This window comes from Biomphalaria glabrata, chromosome 8, assembly GCF_947242115.1.
Source record: "Biomphalaria glabrata chromosome 8, xgBioGlab47.1, whole genome shotgun sequence".
NCBI lineage: Eukaryota > Metazoa > Mollusca > Gastropoda > Planorbidae > Biomphalaria > Biomphalaria glabrata.
In genome coordinates this window covers 42,473,399-42,493,579 of record NC_074718.1, presented here as the reverse complement: position 1 = coordinate 42,493,579, position 20,181 = coordinate 42,473,399, and the positions used below count along the sequence as shown (strand labels likewise).

Below are 20,181 nucleotides of genomic sequence, written 5' to 3'. Positions count from 1 at the left end.
GAAGAGGAGCACTAGAGCTAGTATCTACCACGTCAGTAAACCACCCAAGTGGTAAACAGTACTGAGGGGCGAGTAGATTATTATTCAAATTATCCGATCGGATGAGATGGCTTTTAGAGAACAGTCTGAGAACCTTTGATCTACGAAATGCATTATTTGATCTCGGAGCTGTCTTTTGGTTAATCTTTACTTAAAGAAAAGCGATGTTGATGTTTTAGACAACAAATAGAAGAAGTAAAATAACACACCATGGAAACTTTACATTTCAGCAATAAGTCAGAGTAGAAGTGAAAATAAAAGATGACAATATCATTTTGTGTGATATTAACCGAACGAGAGAGAGACAACTGAGCTAGCAGACAGCTAAGAAATCTCTGATTATCCTTTGGAGGGCAGTTCCTGACGTGAACACTGTCAAGGGAGACAACAATGTTTATTGTTTTTCTCTAATGACGCTCGGTGTCAGAGAATGGCTATTTGCTTAGAGATCGTAGTATTAAAAACCATAATAATAATAATAATATAACTGTTGAATGGCACATTGTTGCTGGGTTGCTGTGTCTAGAAAATATTTCTGTAATACCCTGATAACACATAGTGTTGTTTCGTTCTCATGCCACGTGATTTCATGGTATTTCGAGAATTAACCAACAACTGACAAGTTGTCGTTCTTACGTTTCTAAAAAAAAATCAATTGCAACTTTTTGTTTCCGTAATATGCCTGCTATAGAACGAGGTATCAATTTTTACAAAGCTCACTCTGTCTGTCTGTCTGGTAAAAAGTTTGTACACGTTATTTCTCCCACACTCATTCTTGGATAAAGTTGAAAATATGTACTTTTATGTCTTGTACTTGACAAAACAAGAATCAATTAAAAAAACAAATTATTTAATTATCTATTAGTAATTTGTTATTTTGTTTGGTATCGAACAATGGAAAGAAATCGTACTTGACAGTTATGATAGTATAAGTTGAATTAGTTCCCTTGAGGATGCTTCCGCCCTGAGTAAACAAGGTTTTTTAATCATTTTATAAATTGATCACGCTAACATTCACGCATATTCCCACTTCTTTCCCCCTTCCAACTGGTCCAGACAAGTGATAGGATCAAAGTGTATTGAGGAAGATAAAAGCATGAAATTGAAAAAAAAAACAATTGGTGAAATATTTCTAATTTTTACAATTACACTTAATATAAGTTGTTGTTTTTTAAGGCATTTTTCTTGCTCTAAAGCATTTCCTAATTGTCCTCTGCGTCAAGACGTGACACGGCACCAAGGAAGTGCTGTATAAAAGGAGCATTCGAGTTACGATGCCCGTTGTAGACAGGACCGTGGCACTAATAAAAAGGTTTTTAAGTACAAAAAAATATCCAGATTGACTTACATTGATACCAACTCAATAAGTTTTATCTTCAAGTTCGTAAATGTAGAAGTAAAGGACATATAGCTCACACACAACCAACTCAGTGGAGTCTTATACAAACCAGTGAGTGGAGTCTTATACAAGCCAGTCAGTGGAGTCTTATACAAGCCAGTCAGTGGAGTCTTGTACAAGCCAGTCAGTGGAGTCTTATACAAGCCAGTCAGTGGAGTCTTATACAAGCCAGTCAGTGGAGTCTTATACAAGCCAGTCAGTGGAGTCTTATACAAGCCAGTCAGTGGAGTCTTATACATGCCAGTCAGTGGAGTCTTATACATGCCAGTCAGTGGAGTCTTATACAAGCCACTCAGTGGAGTCTTATACATGCCAGTCATTGGAGTCTTATACATGCCAGTCAGTGGAGTCTTATACAAGCCAGTCAGTGGAGTTTTACACATGCCAGTCAGTGGAGTCTTATACAAGCCACTCAGTGGAGTCTTATACATGCCAGTCAGTGGAGTCTTATACATGCCAGTCAGTGGAGTCTTATACAAGCCAGTCAGTGGAGTCTTATACAAGCCAGTCAGTGGAGTCTTATACAAGCCAGTCAGTGTAGTGTTATACAACCCAGTCAGTAGAGTCAGATAATTTTGATTTGATCACTCAGCAAATCATTATTCCATATATAATAATATAATTTTTACATTTCGCGCAATGAGATATAAAAGCAGATAAATTCGCTTAGGTTGACGCCTACTTTACATAGACGCAAGTCCGGCACTAACAGTGCCTTTAATCGCGCTTTTAGTCTATAGCCTAAAGATGAACATCTGCAAGAGTTCGTTATAGATTTTTGATCCGCTTCCTAGTTTTTGACAAGAAAACTGGACCAATGTTTGGCCACATGTGAAATGAGACATTTTTTTAAATCTTAGAAAAGACGATTAATCAAAAGTTTAAAAATTCTGTATTTTTAAACAGAAAAGTACTATTAAAAAAAAAACAACGTATTAAATAAAGGCTGCTAGTTTTTATTGTGTTTTTTTTTTTGTTTTGTTTTTATTGTTGTTATTGTTTGTAACCCTGCCTTGCACCAGTGATTGTGGTGCCTACGAGCGCACTATTGAACCAGAACAGAAAGACGCCAAGATAGAGGAAAGAACAGTGAAGCAAGTGATTGTGGAGAGTCTGAACTGTTGGAGACTAAGGAGCCGTCTTTTGTGCTGCCTGAAGACTGTAGTAGGGACCTGGAGCGAAGCGGGGACGGCTGTTGTCGGTACGTATTCAGGTTTGGTGGAGAAAGGACTGGTAGAATTAGGAACAAGACTCTTTGTTTGAATGTAGAAGGCTGTTATGTGTTTGTCCTGGTGAATAAACACACGTATATATTTACTGTAGAACCTCGTTGAGTTGCCTGCCTTAGATTTACAACAATCATCATCATCATCATCATTGGCCTCCTTCAGTCGTAGAACTAATATGGTTAATCTCGCACAATTCCTCTTAAGGGAGATGAAAGCCTGGGCATTGTATATGGTGGGAACGTTGTCGCCCACACAGCAGTTCCCCCTTCTCCGCGCAGCTGATGTGACCAAAGGAACGGAATACCCGATACAGTTTGGGATCAGTAGCTTTATTATAATATTATTATTATTAAATACATTTACCTTTTTAATGCTTTACAGATGTTACAGATGTTACTGATGTTACTGATGTTATAGATGTTACAGATGTTACTGATGTTATAGATGTTACAGATGTTACTGATGTTATAGATGTTACAGATGTTACTGATGTTATAGATGTTACAGATGTTACTGATGTTACAGATGTTACTGTTTATGTTTCCTATCTGTTGCTTTCGAATCGCCTCTGTTGTTTCTGTTCGAGATAGAAATCTACAATAACTGTCACACCTCTTCTTGTTTTATTGTTTTCTGTTCTTAATATAAGTTTTCAGACCTTGCGAGTTTTAGGGCGGATGGTGCTAAGGTCATCTGTTTCTTTGCCCCTCGGTTAACGAACAGGGTGTCATGTGGCCAGCACAACGACCAACCGCCTTTACTTTTCCCAACCTAAGTCAGGTACCCCCATTAGAGTTAGACTCCCAAAATTCACAATCCCAGTCTTCACCGGGATTAGAACCCGGGACCCCTCGGTTCGGAAGCCAAGCGCTCTACCACTCAGCCACCGCGCCTAAAGAGTATAATTTAAAAAAATCAAGCTGTTAAGAGTCCAACTGTTTCAATCAATAACTAATCGTCAAACCGTTTGCTATCTTTGCAAAACTCTTTCCATTGTATAGGCTTATTGGGTAAAATAATTTTCTTTTCTATGTAACGACTCACTATTTCAGTGAATGAAATTCTATCCAATTCAAAGGACAAAGAGAAATGGAGAAAGACGGTTGACAGATCTTGTGTGGTGCTCCAACAGCCTAAGGGATAGGTGAAGGTGATGGTGATACTCGATAGCCTGATATAAAACGTGTGGCTGAGTGGCAAGAAGCGCTTGACAACTATCAAGGGGGCTCGAGTTTGAATCCCGATGAGAGCTGAGTGTTTGCTGAACGCCCAAAAGGCAGCACGGAAATCTTCTCCTAGATACCCCCCTCCCCCTCCCTCCCCCACACACACACCATAACACACACGTCTACAAAATAGAGTGGACCAAAGCACGCTGTGCTTAATACAGCATGCGCTACCCAAAGGTTTTAAAACAAGCACAATTTTTTTTAAAACAAGGCTTATCTAAGGGGAAGAACTGCAAATCACTAGCATAGCTCTTAATACTGCAAGGTTAAACTCTTTTTTGTATATCAAACACAATTAATAATTAATTAATTAACTCTAATTGACTAACTAATTGGTAAATTTTTTTTATTTATGTATTGTCATCGACTAGGAATAATTGTGCAAAAGTTCCATTAATTTAAGAATAGGAAGTGGAAGAAAAAAATAACGTGTACAGACAGACAGACAGACAGACGAGCGACTTAATATAATCTTTATATAAAATGGAAAGAGCTGACTGTCTATTTATATATAGTTCAGGGTCCTTGTTTTGTGTGTGCGGGTTTGCATGTGTGTGTGTGTTTTACTAGTCTATGTTACCAGATCATAAGTCTGGCATACTTTTTCATTAGATTTTTTAAAATGGGTTTCTGTTGTAAGTCGGTAGTCACAATAAAATCTATAGCCCGTCGTCTGTATGTTCTGATAAGCTGCTTGAAGAGCTACGTTAGAAAATAAATATTGGTTGAATGGGAAAAAAAAGTAGGACACTATACTTAATATCTCAGACTTGAAGAGTTCCACTAGGTTGCCGACTAATGCGATTACGTAATGAAAGTAGTGGAGATCTAGATGGGGAAAGTCGTATCAACGCCTGGTATTAAATCAGTGTACCGACGTGATTTGATAAAAAAAAGGTATTGAACTGTCTGAATATTTATTTTAAAGTAATTTTGAAGTTTGTCATTCCTGTGTATATAGACTACATTACTTCAGTCATTTTTATTAAATCAATAGATTTTGAAGAGTTTTATTCCTTTTTTAAAAGTAAAAGTAAAAATGTAACTTTTGATTGTGTATTATGTAATGTTGCTTTGTTTATAAGAATTATACCGTTGGTCTGTTATCTCTAGTTCTAAAGAGTAACAAAAAAAACTAAAAAAATTAATTCCACTTATCTGAATCAGGGTACACCAGTAATACAGACTAAAAACGCAAAATACCTAGGTGTTATAATAAATGAAAAAGTGTGATGGAATCCCCATATTGATGAAACTATACCAAAAAATTAAACTGAGCATTAGGGTTTATAGGCTACAAAGAAATTTCTATAAATCAAAAAAGAATATAAAACTAAAATGCTGTTTAACCTTGGTTAGGCCAATAATAGAATATGCATCCTCCGTTTGGGACTCCTCAACTCAAGAAAACATTATGAAACTGGAACAGACACAAAATAGAGCAATGAGATTCATAACAAACGAATATTCACATTTGACTAGAGTAACACCTTTAGTAAAATCACTAAATTTAGAAAGCCTTCAGGACAGAAGACACAAAAGTAAAGTAACAATCATACATAAAACACTGAACCATAATCTTCAAATACAAAAACAAAATTTAATAAAATACTCAGAAAGACACAAAGATAAAGGCATATTCCTCGTTCCATATGCTAGGACAAATTTGTACAAATACTCCTTCTTCCCTAGTGCTATTAAAGCATGGAATGGGTTGCCTGAGCTAGCCAGGAAAACCAGTGACTCGGCAGAATTTAAGTCATTGGTTAATATGCATGACTAAATGCATGACGCGTAGGACGTAATCATCTTCTTTTTTGAAGTAACGTCTGTATTATATAAGATAAGACGGAGTGCTAATTCTTCGTCGCATTGACCGATCGGTTAGATTTAAATATGTTTACTGAATGGTTTATAGCAGTGTTTCCCAAACTGTGTTACGGTGAACCAGAGACCTCAATTTGTGTTCCACGAACTACAGGAATAATTAAGCAGTAGACCACCACGTGAATTCACTCTTTCTAATTAAATAAGCCAAGTGTTCCGCTAAAGTGTTTTCCGTTAAAGTGTTTTCCGTTAAAGTGTTTTCCTTTAAAGGAGAAAATTTGGGAAACACTGGTATACTGAATAGTGAGCACATTCAATTTAATTTGAGAATCTAGAATTAATAGAACGCTCATCGCTTGCGTTCATCAATTGTTCGATGAAATGTTCACTTAAATACACTTTAGGACAGGGTCACTTCGTGTGTGGGTGTGTGAAGAAAACAGCACACTTTTTTTTCCTTGGCACAGTCTGCAAAAGAGCTCACAGCTCAGCAGCAATAAAGCTGGCTAGAAGAAGAAGAAGAAGAAGTGTGGGTGTGTGTCTAAGATAAAAACGGCAATTTGTTAAATTGGGCAATCTAGACGACTTTGATTTAAACAACAGTAATTTAGAAATATTTAGAACTAGGTCGAAGGTCAAGGCAAAAGTTTAAGAAGTACAACCAATGACGCAAACAAGCCAGACAGGTCTTTATGTGTGAGGAACGTAGAGATAGCCATCGGGGGGTTATGGACCTCATTCACCAATCGTAAACAAACAACATTTAGCCACGTGGCGCTCTATATCTTCTATATAATTTACGATCTCATGTTTAATTCATGATGGTTGTCACGTGACAGTTTTTTTTCCCATTGTTTTATCAATAAGATCACGTGACTAAATGTTGTTTGTTTACGATTGGTGAATGAGGTCCATTGTTCCAAGTAATTGATCAGTGTTCGATATTCTCAAATCTTCGCCATATTTACTGCCCGCAGCCGCGGTGGCTTCCGTAACCGGGGTCCCGGGTTCGAATCTCAGAGTTAAGACTGGGATTTTGAATTTCGAGCTCTTTAAGGCGCCTCTGAGTCCACACAGTTCTGGTAGGTAAAGGCGATGGGTCTGCTTATCCACATGAAACAACCTTTATATTAGTCACGTTCGCAAACTATTATGATATTTGAACTTGTTCTTTAAACTGAACTTCGGGGCTCTAATAGCTTTTTCACACTTGCATTATGCGCTAGATTTACCCACACGCTCATACAGCTGTTTTAAGTTTTAGGTCTAATTATTTATTAATAAATATTTGTTCATTGTCAGACTATGAAGGCCAATAACTCATTCATTTGTCCTGTATTTTGGATTTGAAGTCATTTTAATATTTTCAGGAGACAATAGAAACACGAGACTGCAGATCGCTATCTGGACATGTAGCCAAATGTAGCCACCATGGCCATGAATTCCCAACGAAACAATACCACGCTGACCCATAACATTCGACGGTGTAGATTACTGTAGATCAGTGTTTCCCAAAGTGGGGTACGCCTACCCCAGGGGTACGGGAAGACTTTGGAGGGGTACACGTTGCACCTCATTAACTATGCTGATTTTTTAAAAATACCCATTTATTATATTCTGCTAATAAATGAAAATTGGGGGGGGGGGGAGGGGGCGAGGGGTACTTAGCATTACAAAAAATGATAAAAAGGGGTACACATTGGTCAAAAGTTTGGGAAACACTGCTGTAGATAATATCTTTAAAAGATTGTCTTTACATTTTTAACTTTAGTGGAAATAAAATGGTTCCTCTTACTTTCTGTCCCGTATCACACACACACATACACGCACACTTATTTTTCCCTCCGTTCTAAACTTTCATCAGATTCCTGGCCATCAGATTCCTGGCCATCAGATTCCTGGCCATCAGATTCCTGGCCATCAGATTCCTGGCCATCAGATTCCTGGCCATCAGATTCCTGGCCATCAGATTCCTGGCCATCAGATTCCTGGCCATCAGATTCCTGGCCATCAGACTCCTGGCCACTTTGTGAGTTTGAAAAATGTCGAGGTCACAATTAAAAACAAAAGAATCTGAATCATTATCCCCCCCCCCTCCAACCCTTTCTGTTGATACGCCTCTGACATGTATTGCTGTCCGTTCCGAGAAATTCTTTGTGAATTTGTAATCAATGAAACAATCTATATTCAATATATAGTCAGTGGTGTAACAATCTTGGTGCGAACGAGACAGCTGGAGGCTTCTTACCAAGGCCGCAGATGTGGTACCAAAAGAAAATCCACAGCTGAGGACAGACGTAGACGGCGATGAGAGAACCTAAATCGACCACAGCCGGACAACGATTATGTCTGCACTGGATGTGGCAAAATATATAGGTCGCAGCTGGGACTGCGTAGTCATGTAAAGTACTGTACTCCTCATTCATCTTCGGACACGAATAAAAGCCTTACTATAGTCACTTTTATATATGGCATCAGAAAAAAAAAAACTTCATCTCAATGCATTTGTACTAAGTATTTGCTTTTATTAACTCTTTCACTGCCGTAAATTATCTTTCAATTTTCCGAAGGAATTATTCATTTTTATCGTTTTTGCAGTTCACCCCCCTGTTATGACTGAACTTCAATAACTTTGTTTTAGTTTGTTATCAGACAATGTTATAGCTGATATAGAAAGAATACATGCCCGTTTTACATTACAAATTAATTGCAGTTTATAAAACCAAAAATTAATTTAATTTAATGGGCCAGGAAATGGGAGAGAAAGAGTTAAAGCAACTGCGTCTGCTCTAGATTTAGTAATATCAACTTAAATGTCAGTGAAAGACAGGACGGGGGTGGGAAAAAGAGCTCACACAAAAAAAAGGACAAGAAAGATTAGAAAGTCACTATTTCAATGTAGTGTCAGATGCATGTATGGTTAGACTCGGAGTCATGTTTCTTTGTTGTCGGTTAAGTATGAAAGAGTTACATCCCTTTGTTTTTCCATATTTCCCGAGGTATGACCGAGAACAGTACGCATGTAATGATGACGTAAAGAGGACTGAATGTTTGTGTTGTTTTTGGTGTATGGACAAGTGGAGTTTTGTGATTGGTTGGAATCAGTTAAATCACTAGAGTTGATGAGAACGGATGATTTTGGTGTCGTTGTGTCGCCTTTTTGGTTTTAGTGATGTTATTCTCTCTCGCATTTCTGGAGTTCGCATTTTATTTACTGTATTGTTTTAACCCTATTCGCGACGCAAAAGGGTTAACTGTGTGTGATCAGCTGACATATGTGACACAGGCCAGTAATACAGTTTAGCGTGCTATACTGAAAGGCAAGGGCCAGTACTGGCATGATCTTTGCACGTGAATAGCGCCCTTGTTATGGTCATCTGATCATAAGCCTGCGCAGACCAGAGACACAGTGTGTAGGAAAGCGGCAGTTCAAGACCGCAGAGCTTTGAGACCGGGACTGTTAGTCTGCCACGAAGTCGGTCCTGGTGCAGTCCTCCAGTGAAACGTACGAGTCCAGAAAGAGACAGTAGAATTTATGAGTTTAGTAAAGTGATATACAGTCTAACTTTGTAGTAGTTGATTGTGTTGCCAATTGTGTCATATTGGCGGTTTTATTTGACCCTTATTAAAGTACCAGATTATTTGGAGCTTTGTTGTCAAGTTCTTGATGTGTTGAAGTGTTGTGTTGTGTTTAGCAGTGTTTACAGAAGGCCTGATTAGGAGAGAAACGTAACAGTATCTTTATTAGTAGTACTTTAGTAACAGAGGTGCCCCTTGTAAGCGCTAGAAAGGTCAACTCAGGCGCCATTTCGCCCTCATTGACATAGAGAAAAGTAGCTGACAGCAGATGGCCTCTGTAGAGCTCTCACAAAAGCCGCGGAACACACATGTGAGACACAAAATAAAACTCCTTGTTGAAGACAGGCGCAGAAGGCGAAAAGAAAACTTAAATAGATCCCCAGCAGACAACGGCTTTGTCTGTAATAGATGTGGAAAAATATGTAGGTCGCAACTGCATTTGCGTAGTCATGTGAAACATTGCAATCATTCTTAATCTTCGAAATCGAAGTTCATTTTTAAGTAAACATTATCGTGCATAATGTTCATTTTACTGGTTGAATCGTAATGAATGTCGAATTATGGAGAGCTGCTAACGTGTCGGCTTAGTTAAAGAGTAAAGTTTCTCTTAAAATCTTGCATTGTAGAGATAATCAACTCAAGTATGGCATTGAGAGTGTTACACTGTTCTAAAAGCAAGTGAGCCCCTCGGTGACGCAAAAATCTAATTTTCTTGTGGCCCATGTTATAGTATAGTGGGAAGCGTGGTCGAGAGGCTAAGTGCGCTTGAACTTGGCTTGGCTACCTAGAAGGGGGCTCGAGGTTCGACACCCGACTCGGGCAGAGTTGTGTTTACTGAGCGCCTAAAGGCAGCACGAAAAACCAACTCCTAGATACCCCCTCCCCCCAACTGGTCCACAAATGAGATTGGACCAAAGCGCTCTGAGCATGCTATAAGCATGAAAGTAGCGCTATATAAAAGCTATAATAATAATAATAATAATCTTTATTATCCGTAAGGAAATTTGTCTTACAATTTGTGCATTACACCAAACAAAAAACATTATAACTATAAGAAACCAAAGTGTACATTCACACCAGACTCACTCATAATTTACATGTGACAAAGTTTATACCAGATTGTTCTCATTTAATGATTTGATTAGTACATAGCTAGGAAATAGCTTTAGTGAGTAGTGAAACCCAAAAAAGGAGTTAGGGTAATACCGAGACCAATCTTCAAAGAAGGCCTCAAAACTGACCGGCGACGTCGCGTGCGTAATGACGACCAATAGCTCGTACAGACCTGTGTAATGATTTTATTCTAGGCTATACATAAAAAACTAGAACAATTACATAATAGAGCAGTGAGATTTATAACAAACGAATATTCCAATTTGATTTAGAGTAACACCATTAGTACAATCACTAAACTTAGAGACACTTCAAGACAGAAGAATAAAAATTAAAGTAGCAATAATAATACATACAACAATAAACCATAATTTACAAATAGAAGAAAAAAAACCTAATGAAATTCTCAGAAAGACACAAAGATAGAGACACATTTCTTATTCCATAAGCTAGAACAAATTCGTTCAAGTGTGTCTTTTTCCCTAGTGCCATATTTATTGAATGAGTTGCCTGAATCAGGCAGGAAAACCAACGACTTAGAGGAATTTAGGTCATTGATTAACATGCATAAATATAAACAAATATTTAAAATTACAACAAAAAAAAATAAACAAATGTAACATTATTAAAAATAATAAAAACTTAAACAAAAATAATATTAGAGATTTTCATATATGGCGGGACAAAGATAAGTAGCTAACCCTTTGTTTTTAAACGCTTAAATACATTTTTGGCGCACTTGTTAGCACTGCAGAATTTTAACTCGTCTTTTTTTTTCATATTTAAATGTCAATATTGAAGTTTAGCTTAGCGTCCTTGACATTGTGAAGATCCCCAATAAACAAATATTATAACGTCAATACGAAAATATATAAAGAGATAAGACGTACCTGTTGTATTATTAATCCATAGCATTAGACGTCAATCTGTAGACGTCCTATTAATCCATAACATTAGACGTCAATCTGTATACGTCCTATTAATCCATAGCATTAGACGTCAATCTGTATAAGTCCAAAGTGTAATTAAGAACAAGCCACCATCAATCAGTGTGTCAAATTACTAACTAATCTACAGTTCAACGAAACTATGGCTAGACTTGCCAAATAGAAACACCTTTTAAAAGTAGAACTATCATAATCCAGAAAGACATCGCTAGATCTGGGCAGCGTGGAACGCGAAACACAAATACAATTTTGTAAACTTGAAAAAAAAAAAGACTGTCGCATAGCCTGGCAGAAATGAGGTGTGGCGGGAGTGTTCAGGTGGGGGCTTTCAGTGACAACAGGTGACAATGAGTTGTGAATCGACGTGAGTGAGGAAAAAAGGGTATTCAATAAAGAGTGAGTGGGAGTGAGAGAGAGAGAGAGCTAGAGAGAAAGAGAGAGAGAGAGAGAGTATGAATGAAAGAAAGAATGAGTAAAAACATTTTCTTTAATTGAAAAAAAAAAATCAATTTCTTGTGATGCTCCTCTTTGAGATACTTCACGCTGGAACTGTGACCTCATTTGCATAGCGGCCTCGCGAACCTTTTTTTTTTTTTAAGCGTTATCCCAGCAATCCGCTCCAGACGACAGCGGGCAGAAGTGACAGCAGTCCGAGCAGTCGTCTGTCAAAAGTGTCAGTTGATCAAGATGGCGTTGAAACAAAAGGATGATAAAGACCAAACCGAAACAAAAGAATGATAAAAAGGGGCGGACCGGCTATATGGGCATTCGGGCAAATGCCCGGTGGGCCGGTGGGGCCACCGAAAGGGCCACATGAATGCCAGTAAGATTTAAGATTCTAAAATTTTCTCTTTAAATGCAATCCATTGAGCTTCGTGATTTAAAAAAACACTTTAAAATATAATCCTAATGTAACGCATTGTCGTAAATGCCCTACATCTGGGAAGCGTGGTCGAGAGGCCAAGTGCGCTTGAACTTGGCTTGGCTACCTAGAAGGGGGCTCGAGGTTCGACACCCGACTCGAGCAGAGTTGTGTTTACTGAGCGCCTAAAGGCAGCACGGAAAACCAACTCCTAGATACCCCTCCCCCTCACACTGGTCCACAAATGAGATTGGACCAAAAGCGCTCTGAGCATGCTATAAGCATGAAAGTAGCGCTATATAAAAAAGCTATAATAACAATCTGTATATAGTGCTTCTAGTAGACGTCAATTCCTTATACACACTGAGCGATAAACAAGAAATTCAATGCCATTATTTATTATAGAGATCGACATTCGTGTGAATGTATTCGGATGAAACCATAAAGAGCCCAATGACGTTTTAGGTCCTACAAATGACATGTCCAGTCACGTACGAATTTTATTGGTTTTGTGGAGGTGCCACATGATCTAAAGTAGGCGCTACGAAGTCCTTCATAACTCAGAAATATTCTCTTGAACAGTGTAGAAATGTGTTGATTAAAATCAAAATGCAAAAGAATGGACCTCATTCGCCAATCGTAAGCAAACAACATTTAGTCACGTGATCTTATTAATAAAACAACGGAAAAAAAACTGTCACGTGATAACCACCATGAAATAAACATTAGATCGTAAATTATATAGAAGAGATAGAGCACCACGTGGCTAAATGTTGTTTGTTTACGGTTGGTGAATGAGGTCCATTGAAAAAGAAGGAGCAGAAAATAAGATAAAAAGCAACTAGTGCTAGAAACCTGTGCAAAAAAATATGTTGAATGTTTTCTCGCAAGCAGTACGATAAGAGGACAGCATTTATGAAGGAACCAGCTCAACGCCTTAAGACGACAAAGATATAGACTTAGGTAGAAATACATAGAGGGTTTGCTGAAATATGATATTAATCTTGACAGCATTAGTTTTACTGAACATAGGTGTATTGAATTACCTTCAAACAAGTGGACTTGATGTTCTGTTTATGTAGCCAGCTCTAAGATGCAGACAAACTAGGTTTCCAGGTTATTGAGAAAGCAGTATTTAACTTTGTGAGTAAAGTGCAAGACCTTGCGATCTAAGTGGCAGATGATGTTAGGGTCGTCTGTTTCTTTGGCCAATGGTTGACGAGCATCACAACCTTTTCTTAGCCCAACTAAAGTCAGGGGCCCGTTGGAGTTGGGTGGATTCATGGGCGAACTAAGAATCCTGAAATTCAAAATATAATGTAAAAATTTCTTTCCAAACTTCCGTGAAGAGCAAATGATTATATTCAATCCTTTTTTTCATTTCTATGAATTAAAATTCTAATGAATAAAATTATTTGTTTTAAAATAGTTCATCTGATAGGACTTGCCAGCATACCAATGTTTCGAATCCTATATATAGACATAATTGTTTTCTTATTATATTGTTACGTTCTTCTCAATCAGGCCTTCTGCAAACACTACTTAACAACACAACAGCACACTTAACACAAGAACTTGACAACAAGAGCTTCAAGTAACAAAGTGGCGGTTTAATTACAAATACATCGACAGACAATTCAACACAATAGGCTACATCAGGTTCAAATGCTTTGCAACACTACAGAACCGCCTAACTAAACATTACTAGTGTCTCTAGCTCGTATAGCTACATTCTCGAGGACTCACAAGGTACCACACAGTCCTTACTGCCTTGCTGTCCTGGACTCAACTGTCTTTTTAAACACACTGTCTCTAGACCGTGAAGGCTCTTGATCACATGACCACAACACAGGTCATACTTGCGGTTATTAGCAGTACTGTCCCTTGTCTATCGACAGCCGTTGACCTAAATGATTGGCCTGAGTGTTGTGTATCAGTAGGCCGCACACACATTAACCCTTTCAGTCCGCCACTGGAGTTACAACAATATAAATAAAATATTAAAAGTAAAATTGGTTTATAATAGATAAGTAGGCCTCTACTGCCTTTTCAAAATCAAAATTTTATTACAATGAATACAAAAATTTTTTTTTTCTTGTAAAACTTTTGAAAACATTTTAGTAATAAAATCCCATTTGAAATAGTCTTTGTAAAAAATAAATGTTGTTAAATAAAATGCAAAATTTTCTTCTTAAAACACCTCTAGAGCTCTCTAAGTCGTTGAACTACGAAAATAAAGAAACGAAAGGTCATTCTTCATGTCATTCCTTCAAAGGTAGATAACTAATTTATAATTTAATAAAGTATCAGGCCTACTAAATTTAGAATTTTAAATCTGAAATATAGTGTTTGCATTGAGCGTACTCTTTTTTTTTTTTTACTAATAATGTTTAAAATATAAAAAATGTTTTCATTCAGATAAAGTTCAAAATTTTAATGCAATATTTACAAAATACTGAATTTAAACATTGTAGATTTATGTTTAAGAAAGAAATTTAATTCAAAGTACATATAGGCATCCTCGAATTTCGTTGACCTTGATAGTCATGTGGCACTTGCGTAGAACATTGGCTATTATATCAAAGGTGCAGAGTTCGAATCTATGAAATGGATTTTTCTTACATAAAGTTTTTTACACTTATTTTTGATTAATCAATAACTAAACATTGCTATTCGAGCATAGAATGGGTTGCCTGAGCTAGCCAGAAAAACCAGTGACTTGGCAGAATTTAAGTCATTGGTTAACATGTATGACTAAATGCATGACGCGTAGGACGTAATCGTCTTCTTCTTTGAAGTAACGTCTGTATTATAATAGATAAGATAAGATGAGATATGTTGTGCTTACCTATTTTTAACCTTTTTTAAAAACTATTTTATCATCATCTGTCCCTTATATTGTGTCTCTGAGATGTTGTTACAAAATGCGTAACAAAATGTCTTCACTCTTCCCACTTAGAAGATATCCTTAGATGAAATCAAAACAAAGGCATGTTCACTTTTTGGACGCCGATTATCTAGCTTTTCTTTGTCATTTTATTACTTTTGTACCTTTATTACTATTAGAGATGATTTTGACAGCGAGTCAAACACTATGATCGAACCAGCTTTGAATGCCTTGAGTTCGAATGTCAACTACATCATACTACATGTATATGTTAATGTATATGGTAGCAGAAATTATTTCATAATAAGAATTTCACCACTCCAAGTGTTATACTTTATTCATTTAGTAATAGTGCTTATTGGATAGTTTCAAATCATCTAATCAATTATTTATACAGCAAAAATATTTCGATACATTATTAAACTTTACACAATGCTTTTTGAGTACAGATAAGGTTGGATGCACATCATATGGCATACAATTTATGGGCCGCATTGTATAGAAATGCTCTGGCCGATTTTGACACCCAAGTTGAAACAAAAGGTTGATAAAGACCAAGTTGTGAAAAAAAAGGTTGATAAAGACCAAGTTGTGAAACAAAAGGTTGATAAAGACCAAGTTGTGAAACAAAAGGTTGATAAAGACCAAGTTGTGAGACAAAAGGTTGATAAAGACCAAGTTGTGAAACAAAAGGATGATAAAGACCAAGTTGTGAAACAAAAGGTTGATAAAGACCAAGTTGTGAGACAAAAGGATGATAAAGACCAAGTTGTGAAACAAAAGGATGATAAAGACCAAGTTGTGAAACAAAAGGATGATAAAGACTAATTTAAAAGAAAAGAATACTAAAACTTAGTTGAAAATGTATTCGTTGTGGGAAGCGTGGTCGAGAGGCTAAGTACGCTTGAACTTGACTTGGCTTGGCTACCTATGAAGGGGGCTCGAGGCTTTGACACCCGACTCGGGCAGAGTTGTGTGTACTAAGTGCCTAAAGGCAGCACGAGAAAACCTTCTCATTGATACTGGTCCACAACTGAGATTGGACCAAAGCGCTCTGAACATGTAATAAGCATGAAAGTAGCGCTATATAAAAGCCATAATTTATTTATTTAGTTAGTTAGTTAACCAGAATTTCAACATGGCAGCATGACGGTAACTAGCCTGTTACTAAAGTAGGTCTTAGTTACAGTAAAACACACGAATTCAAGCACTTATGTCTGTTATTCCATAATTTATCTTTTAGCAACTTTCTTTCTTAATAGTTTTAGTTGTTGTTTTTTTAAGTGGGGTAATTTATTAGTTTTTCAGTGTCTTTACGAGACAAATTTGGATGAAAATAATTTATCAAACTAGAATTTCAAAAGAAAGTCAGAACACACAATGAACCAGAACGGACATAGTTATGTTATCGAATATCTACCAATTGATTCTACGGACCAAACATTATTGAGAAATGTTGATAGATCTTCCAGTACATTGCCAAAACAAGAGTTCTCTCGATCATGGCCTATATAAATATATTTCAGATTCATTCAAAGACACTGTAGACTCTCTTCGCCTGCACGCGAAGATGTTGCGTGCGCAGCATAGTGTGAATGTGGAATGGTGCGAATGCGTATTGGAAGATGATAAAGAAAAATTAGAGTAATGTGAACGCGGTTATTATTGACATACTATTATTTGTTGTTCTCATAATCAACTATTGATGGGTCTGTTTTAGTGTATGATTCAGAGTCTCGTAACAGACGTAACAATAATCTGATATTAGGGAGTACAGTCTTGGGGAGAGAAGAAAAACGATTATATATATATATTATCTAAAAAAGATAATTTTTGTATTTATTTATGGTCGAGAGGCTAAGTGCGCTTGAACTTGGCTTGTCTTGGCTACCTAGAAGGGTGCTCGAGGTTCGACACCCGACTCGGGCAGAGTTGCGTTTACTGAGCGCCTAAAGGCAGCACGGAAAACCAACTCCTAGATACCCCTTCCCCCCACCGGTCCACAAATGAGATTGGACCAAAGCGCTCTGAGCATGCTATAAGCAAGAAAGAAGCGCTATATAAAAGCTATAATAATAATTCTGTTGTTGAAAGGGTGTTACAGTTCAGTCAGTTTTTCATTTTTCATTCATAGCAGCAGCTGTTGGAGCTCCACGTCTCCCCTTTTTCCCCATGACGACATGCTATTTTTTTTTAATAATTGGATGCAAAGTTGTCCAAATTTATGTTGATTACTAGATATATTATTGTTCTATACATTATGCAATCGTCTTCAAATAATCCGACTTTTTTTCCTGTACTAATGCAGTTATATGCATTATAATTATTGACAAAAATATGAATATTAGCCACCACCCTAATACATCGAAAAGAGTTAATAATTTTTTGAAAAGAAAATGACCACATTTAAATCTGTATTAACTAAATCGTATTTGTACTGAATTGAGCATTTATTTTATAACTAGACCAAATGGCAGCTTTGATGAATGCATTTTTTATCGGGGATTCCCAACCATGACAAATAGCTATAAATAGCCAGCTATTTATGGGTCACACGTACTAGTGTAAAGAAAATAGGAAGTGTTGTTAAGCTAAGTATTTTAAAAGGTATATGATAGTTTTGTGTTTTATTTAAGCACCAAAGATAAATTTAGAAATCATCTACGCTTTCATCAACGGTGGCTTCGCTCCATAATGGGCATACGCTGGCAAGACTACCTTATAGTTAACCATGTTCTGCTAGAGGCTGGTGTTAACAGTACTCGACAGGGTCTGACACTTATCGTCTTATCCCGCACGAGGGACGATCGCAAGCTAAAGACGTTATTTTTTTTTTTGGTAGCTTAGAAGAGGACAGCATATCAGAGGTACCCCCACCCCACGTCAGCGCTAAAAAGATCAACTCTGGTGCCATTTCGCCCTCACTTGCATAGAAGAAAATAGCTGTTATCAGCAGATTGCCTCTATGAAAGTTGCAGAGCGGAACACACATTCGAGGACATTAGAAAAGCCATTGTAGACGACATGTGCGAAGACCCCCAGCAAACAACGTTTTTGTCAGCTGCATCAAATGTGGAAAGATACGGAGGTAACAACATGGTTTGCGTAATCTTGTACAACACTGCAATCATCCCTTATCTTCTTCTTATATATTACAGACGTTACTTTAAATCGAAATCGAAGACATTGTCATTATTATCAGTGTACAGGATATAGGAAGTACTGATTTGCTGTGTATTTTAAAAAGTATACGACAGTTTTGAGCATTTCTTAAATGAGAATTCTAAGTTCTTTGGCTTGTGGCACAAAAGGATTTTTATTAGATACAGGTAGCTTAGAAGAGCGGTGTTTCAGAACGGCGTCTTTGACATTGTTTAGTTTTCAATTTATTTCTAAGTCTTTCTCAAATTCCGCTTTTTATTTTCTTACATCTTTAAATTCCCGTATGTGATGTCCACATTTCACCATTTTGCTTTCTTTTACTATGTATTTAAAAAAGAAAAGTGTAGCCGAATCTAACAAATCGAAATGTAATCAAAGAGATAGGCCCTACGCATGGGGAAGTGGATAAGAGAAAGAGCGAACATTGCCTCCAGTAGGCTAGCAATGGCCAAATACTGTATTGGCTTGTGGTGAGGATGGAAGACGATAACCTGTCCAATTTGTTCCACCGTTCCCCAGCAGGGACCACACGGGACCACACGGACGGTGATAGCTCCTCCTGGTACAGTATAGGAATATGAAGTGTCCCCAAGTGGGCTCAGCCTTTGGTCCAGCTTGGTATGGGGAAACCGTTACACTGGCTCAAGGAACCGTGACCCATGAACAAACAGATGTGATTAATTGATCATTGTCACAACGTGTGTTGTGGTGCCGGGGATTTCACTTGAATTAAAATAGTTGAATAAATGACGATCTAGGATTCACAATAAAAGATTCTTTGTTAAAACACAACTCTGGAACTTTATTTAAATATAAAACGTAAGTACAGCTTATGTACAAGTTACAGATCAACAAGCACAAGTAATATTACAAAGGCTTTAAATCAGAGCCCTTAGAAAACGTGACTGTCTGCTAGGACATTCTTTCATCGACTGGCGTTCTTTCTACTCTCGTCAATTCTCTGGCGCTAAAATGTCTTTATTTATTTTCAAATCAACCAATAGATTTGCAACATCGTAATTACGTCTCGGGTAAAACCTGAGGCGCTGTCAAGGATCTAGATTTGTGGGGTAATTCCTGAGGCTCAGTCAAGGGCTTATATTTCTATTTACACATAAGCTTTTAAATGTGAAATATACAAATAAATCTATAATGGCATCTGTGACAATCATCTACTCGATGGAGGCCTTCAGACAGAATGGACGGTGAAGAACCAATCCTTCATCCTGGCCGCTGGATAAAAGCCTTTCCAGGGTCAAAGATTCATAAGATGGATTTATCTCGAACCCTCAATGGACATCTCGACGAGTGCACAAATATGATTTAAGTCATTTAACTACTCTTTACTATTCAGTCTATTCTCTTTGGAGCAAACCATTGTGTTCTGGATAAACAATTTGATTGACTAAAAACTATTTCTTGAAAACCATCTAGGCCCTGTTAATAGAACATCAGCAGGAAGCATCATAGTGCAGTTTGCCGGTTAATAATCCAGGAGAGCGATGTTTGAAGTAAACGTTATTGTCTAGGTAGATCACAAAACTAATAGCGGAATGCTCAAAACTTTCGTACAAAATATGAAACAAGCAAAATAGAAAAACAAATAATTTTAAAAAAAAATCAATTTTTCTAAGGGGAAGAAGGGCAAAATTGCTGGCACTTGGCACATTGTCTTCGCCTAGAGTAATTATGCGAAATTGAGAAGCGGGAGAAAAAAAAACGTGTACAAAATGTAATAAGGGTAATAATTCCACATACACAGCCACATATCTCAATTCTTTTGTTCGTTACTAAATAAAATAATTAATTACTAATTCGTTAATTCTTTTTTTTATTGATTCGTTTATTTTAACAACAATAAAACAATAATTGTTTAAAGTTTCAGGTAGATCCAAAAATGGGTGAAGA

At 37.1% G+C, this 20,181-nt stretch overlaps 1 protein-coding gene across 1 annotated transcript in view; it reads right to left on the bottom strand.

The window, feature by feature from the left end:
* The window catches only part of LOC106073149 (uncharacterized), a 161,342-nt gene extending 149,569 nt beyond the window's left edge, over window positions 1–11,773 (bottom strand). The window contains exon 1 of the mRNA XM_056039486.1: window positions 11,306–11,773. The gene's annotated coding sequence lies outside the window, so the exon portion shown is untranslated. The remainder of the gene's footprint in view (window positions 1–11,305) is intronic.
* Window positions 11,774–20,181: the final 8,408 nt, after the last annotated feature.